The following is a 6,294-nucleotide window of genomic DNA, read 5'->3' on the forward strand; positions in this document are numbered from 1 at the left end:
GCCGAGCTTAGGACGCGCGCGGCCGGCCTGCTGCCGCCGTTCTGCGCTGCGCGACTCCGGGCTGCGTCCGGACACTCGGGGCCCACGCCGCCACTGAGGCCGTTGCTTCTGCTGCTGCTGCTGCTACCGCCGACAACGACGACCCGGGCTTGTTGCGGTCCCCGCCGCACAGTGAGTAACACATCGCGCACCGAGTGACTGAACTAAGAGCAAAACAACACGTGACTCTGCGTTACGCAGGCACACTCGCGCGGACGCCCCGCCCCACCGCTCCGCATTGGCGCCGCATCCCCCGACGGACGGCGCGCCTGGCCAATGGGCGTGAGGCGCGGGGGGGCGGGCCGACACCCGGGGCCGCGTTTCCCGCCGTCCCCTCCCCCTCCCGCCGAGGCCCGACCGGGGCTCGGCGGGGGCCGGGCCGGGCTCATTAATCAGGGGCTCGTTGTGGATACGGGCGGGGGCGATGCCACCCTGGGCGGGAAGCTGGCTACGAAGGAGGCGGGTGCGGGGTTTGTGCTCCTGCCTCGCGCCCTGCTAACTGGCCCCAGGCTTCCGCCGGCGAGGGGGAATGGGGGCGGGAGGACGGAGCCGATGCGGGGCGGCGATCGGACCCCAGCAGACGGGGTGGGCGCGCGGCGCAGGGCGGTGCCCGCCGTGGGTGGCAGGCGCGCGGCCCGGCTTGTTTACGAACATCGCTGCCTGCGAGCTATGGGTCGATGGCAGCTCCATGTTTTTTTGATTTTTTTTGTTTTTTTGTTTTTTTGCCGGCGGCGAGCCGTGCGAGGGGCGCCCCGGAACCGCCCCACCCTCCGCGGGCGCCCGCCCCCGCCCCCGGTCGTGGGCTCTTTCCGGGGCGTCATCAGAGCCATTCACTTGTCAGGTTCCCGGGAAGTGGAAGTCGCCTGTTCTGGATGTAATAGGAGAGAGGAGGAGGGCGTGTTGGCGTAGGAAAATGCGGTTTCCATAGTGCCGGGAAAGGGCGGGCCTGGGCGGGAGCGGGGAGCTGGGAGCGGGTGCTGGCGGGCGTCCTTCCCGCGCCCCGCGCCCTTACTGCACCCAGCCCGCACCCCAAGCCCTGCTCACCCCACACCCGGGATACCTGCGGGCGTCGCCGTCCCTAGGAGCGCGGCCGCGGGCACAGGGCCAAGCCAAAGATGCCCTTGAACTACTGCTTTGAATTTCTCTATCTACGTGGCCTTTGTGACTTTCAAAGCCGAGGGCAAATAAGCACCGGCACGTCAGTCTCCTAACAGAATGAGGGCTAGAAAGGGCAGTGATCCGAGTTCACAGAGGGCAGGCTAGGAATTCTGATCGAGGTGGGTAAACAAAACAAACCCTTGCCCATGGGGCGGGGGATTGGGAGGGGAGAGGATCTAAATGAAACAATTCGTGACAAGGCGTTTATCTTGCAGTATAACCTTGGTTATTTTGTACTGAATCCTGGAAGTTCGCCTTGGAATACCCTGCATAATTTACAAAAGTCATTGCAAATACAATGACATGTCTACGAAAAACAATTGCACATTGTGATTTTGAAGACCGTGGATGTTTTAACCTTAGTATAAAATGTGCCAAGATAACCCAAGCTAATATTGGACCTGTCCTGTTCTTAGCATGTATATGGTTATGATTGGAATTATCGATGAACAGCAAAAGTTTGCGAAAAAATCATCAATGTAGTAAATATCATAATAAAATTAATCTCAGAAGGGTGTGTTGAATTCAGTTGAATTTAAACTACGCCCTTTAAAAGTAAGAGAGCCGTGAAGGCAGTTGTAAATGTTCACTCCTGTATTGTGCAAATATGTGTGACTGCACACCCAATGCACGCGCACCCATATATATGCCGAACACTGTCTTCTGGGAGCTGGCTGTTCCTCTTCTATCACCAAGCGTTATCTCTACCCAGAAGAAACATGACAACATGACAGGGTTTTTATCTTAGAGCCTGAAGAAAATGTGGCTCGATTTTTATTGATTGTGATAATTTACGTTCACTTTATGAGACACATAAATGGGCTTGTGTGCTCTGTATCCTGAAATAGCGAAGGACAAGGGGCCACTATGTCAGTGTCCTAGGCTTCCCTTTGAGAAAGTATCTTTGGTAACCATTTTGTTTTCTTTTTTATTTTGACTCTTAATACAAAATTAGATTTTTAGGAATGCTTTGAGTGATGACGTTCTGTGGCCGCTGGAGCTTGGCCAGTACCAACTTTGTTTTCCTTGGGGCTGTGTTAATGTTAAGAACCAGGAGTCAGAACCTCCTCGTTGGCCAGTGACCTGTTCTGTGTGCTGCCTAGGTTGCCAAGAGGCCAGGAAAAGGCACCACCACTTATGACATTTCTGCTCACAGAGGTGACAGGGCTCTTTATGGCAAGGTGTTTGTCATTCTGAAGCCCCGGGGTTTCCCAGTGCCATCTCTCCTTCCTGCTGCCAGAGAAGCTGCTTATTCACTGGAAGCTGGTCGGGTATCTTGTGATTATCCAACTGTTCCCTCATATTTTCTCAGTGCAAGTTGTCTCCTAAACATCTGTCAACGGGCTGGGCTCACAGGCCTGGGTGCCGCTCACCTGGACTGTTGCCAGCCAACAGCCTGGCTGCTGCAGGTTTTCATCCTGGTTTAGGATCTTTCCTTAGAATTCTCCTTTCGCTTCACAGCTGACAGATGGCCATTTGTCAGGGTTTTGTTTAGTTGGGTCTCGGTTTTCCGAGACAGGGTTTCTCTGTGTAGATCTGGCTGTCCTGGAACTCAGTCTGTAGACCAGGCTGGCCTCTGAATCAGAGATCTGCCTGCCTCTGCCCCCTGAGTGCTAGGACTAAAGGCGTGCATGACCACCATAGCTTTTTATCAAGGAAGATTTGGGATTTTCTTAACATAAGTTCATGCAATTATGCTTCTTTTATTTTATTTTTTTTATGGTTTATTTAACTTTATTTTATGTGCATTGGTGTGAAGGTGTCAGATCCCCTGGAACTGGATCTTCTGACAGTTATGAGCTGCCATGTGGGTGCTGGGAATTGAACCCTGGTCCTCTGGAAGAGGAGTCAGTGCTCTTAACCACTGAGCCATCTCTCCAGCCCCTATGCTTCTTTTATTAAATTAAAAAAATTATTCCTTCAATAATTTAAGTATTTTCATTAAGTTATTAATTGTATAAATGGGTAAAATGTCTTAAAATCCATGATATAAATACTATTACCATAAAGGATTATAGATTTTTATTCATGTAGAGAGGCTAAAATGGGAGAAAAGTACATAGTTTTTAGGTTTTTTTCTTAAATTCTTTGTGCATTAGGCTTTTCTGTCTAGGTCAGCTCTGAAAACTGACTGAGTGGATTGGTAAGTGGAAAGCTACACACCTAGTGTCCCACCCCTCTCTTAAGCGTGTCCCAGGAAGCCAGACACTAGCTCATGTTGGTGGATCTTTTTACTCTTTAGAAAGAATGGCATCGGTTCCCCTGTTACGCTATACTCAGTAACTTGGTTCACAAACTTAATGGAAACATTTGCATTTCTGATAAATGAACCTTACCCAGACACTTGCCCCCTAGGATTCCTAGGAGGACTTGCAGGCATTATGTGAGTTGTCATCCCCCCCCCCCCCATTTCTTTGCTAGTATGTTTCAACTGAAATTGCACAAGAATTTTGTAACATGTGAACTCTGTCTTTGCAACAGGATAACTTCCCTGCAAGAATGTTAACTGTTGTTTGCTCTACTTAGTATCTCTGCCTAGAAGCACAGTTAAACAATTAGAATTTGCAGGCAGAAACAGGTGGATCTCCAGTTCAAGACGAGCCTAGCTTACTTAAAGTGAGCTCCCGCCCAGTCAGGGCTGCTTATTGAAAATTTGTCTCAAAAGTGAAGAAGAACAGACAAACAAAAGGAAGGAAGGAGGAGGGAGGGAGGGAGAGAAAAGAAAAGGAAGAAAGAAAGGAGTTTGTATAAATTGTATATATTGTTTATATTAATTCCTTGGACATTGTAATAGTGTTCCACTTTAGTATTCATTCTGCTCATTAAAAATCTTTTTATTTTTAATAAATAAAAGCTTATTGAATGCTAAAATCACTGTAACTTTTTAAGTAAGCACTGTCTGTTCCTGGGTCCACAGAGCAATGCCGGTGACATTAAGAATGTCTCCAACATGACACAGCTATATTTTCTGGATGCAGAGTAGAGACAGCTGGGAGTGACCTTCTGCCAGTCCCCGTGCCTTGGGAGAGCAAAGTCAACCTGTGCTCTTTGGTGCTGTGTGCTGATCAGGAGCAAGCAGTTGGCCTGTTGCAAGTTCCTCCCAAGGTAATAGACACAGCCAGCCGCCTCCTGCCGGTGCCCCACGTTTGGTGGAACTGTGTTCTTCTGAAACCTGCCATGTCCCTACAGCCCTTAGCAGGCTGCTTCTAAAGTCTGAATTCTAAGGTGTTAGAAGCAGCCTAAGCAAATGTGGCTGGCTCTTACCCATACTGCCACCCACTGGCGACGTCTCTCCCCAAGACATCCATTGAGCACAGCTATACCTCCATTGGTGGCTGGAGGGTTTTATTTATATGAAATTGTTTATCACGTAACATATCCACTTTGCTGGGATCCTGAAGAAAGGTAGTGAAAGTGATTTGAGATACAACAGAAAAACACTGATTCTGAGTGACCCAGAGCAAGAACAGGTGAGTAGGGGGCGTGAGCAAAGAGTTCTTGTCAACAGACCGGTCGCTTCAGAACCAGTGCACGCACATTTCTACACGACAGGATGGAAAATATTTATCAGTGCTGAATTAAAGCTTCAGGAAACAAACAAAGCTGCGTGGAGCCGGAGACTGCTCCTTCGTTTCACAGAAACTGTTAATTACACCACTGTTTGGTCAATGATTCGGGCATATTCCTAGCTAGCTCTTACATCCCGAATTAGCCCGTTTCTGTTCATCTATTTATCAGCTCGAGACTGTGGGTTATTGGTAAGAATCCAGTGTCTGTCTCCTTCAGTACCTACATGGCATCTCTTTGACATCACCTGTTTCCCCTATCTGTTCTGATTTCCCGCCTGGCTTTACACTGCTAAGCTACTGGCCGAAACAGCTTCTTTGTTAACCAATGGTAATAAGATAAATTCACAGCATACAGAGGGGAATCCCACATCAGCTACACAATAAATCAAGTATCTAAACTCAGAGTTATTCTATGATTTCTAGGTCAAACCTGAGTTAAAATCAAGACATGCTTTTACCTTGGCCATTCAACCTCAGATTCTTTTTAGAATAAGCCAAAGTCACATCGAGAGATATCGAAATGATTTTTTGAAAAATAAGAGTGGGAAAGAAAACATACCCTCAAAACTATAAATGGCAAGTGTCAGTTCCCAAGTCTTCACCATGATGATGTTTCCGAGTGAGAGCATCAGAGCTGTGTGGAGCTCCTTAGTTCATTCTAATATGCAACCATTCCTCTCTTTCTTTCTTTCTTTCTTTCTTTCTTTCTTTCTTTCTTTCTTTCTTTTGAATTGCTTGGTCTTATTGTAGGTGATGCTGTATTTTATTTTATGCTACTACATAGTGGCAGTCTTCAGAGAGAGTGGTTATTTGCCCAGAGGGGAGGAATCCAAAGCTTGACTGATGTGTGTACTGCCAATCACATCCTTAGGATGCTACATTTAAAACAAAATCTGGCAAGCACTTACTGCTCTTCCAGAAGACCCTGGCAGATGGTTCACAACTGTCTACAAAGCCCCAGGGACTCTTATTCCTTCTTCTGACCTCTGAGGGCACGCAAATACATGTGACATTCACCCAGACATACACAAATAAAATAAATATTAAAAAATTAAAGACCAGGGCTGGAGAGACTGTTCAGTGGTTAAGAACACTTTCTACACTTGCAGAGGACTTGAATTTGGTACCCTACACCCACATGGAAGCTAATAACTACCTGTAACTCCAGGGGGTTCAACACCTTCTTCTGACCTCCATGGGTACAATTTAGGCATGTAATGCAATACATATGTATAGATACTCACACATACATGTAAAATACATATATAAATATAAATCTCAAAAATGTATCAGCAGTAGCAAACAGTAAATAATGACATGTGGTTCTTAGCAGTATGTGGGGGACATTTAAAATTTTATCCTTCCAAACGCAGATGTCATAAGTATATGATTCTTTGTCAGGGGGTGTTGAGCTGAAGTCTTTTATTTTCTGCTTAGGGAGTGTCCACCACCTGTCCTCTGAGTCCACAGATTCATAAAAGGTTAACTAGGAGAATTAGGACTGGAGATGTAACTCAGTGGTGGAGCC

Source organism: Microtus pennsylvanicus, chromosome 9 (assembly GCF_037038515.1).
Source record: "Microtus pennsylvanicus isolate mMicPen1 chromosome 9, mMicPen1.hap1, whole genome shotgun sequence".
In the NCBI taxonomy this organism is placed as follows: Eukaryota; Metazoa; Chordata; class Mammalia; order Rodentia; family Cricetidae; genus Microtus; species Microtus pennsylvanicus.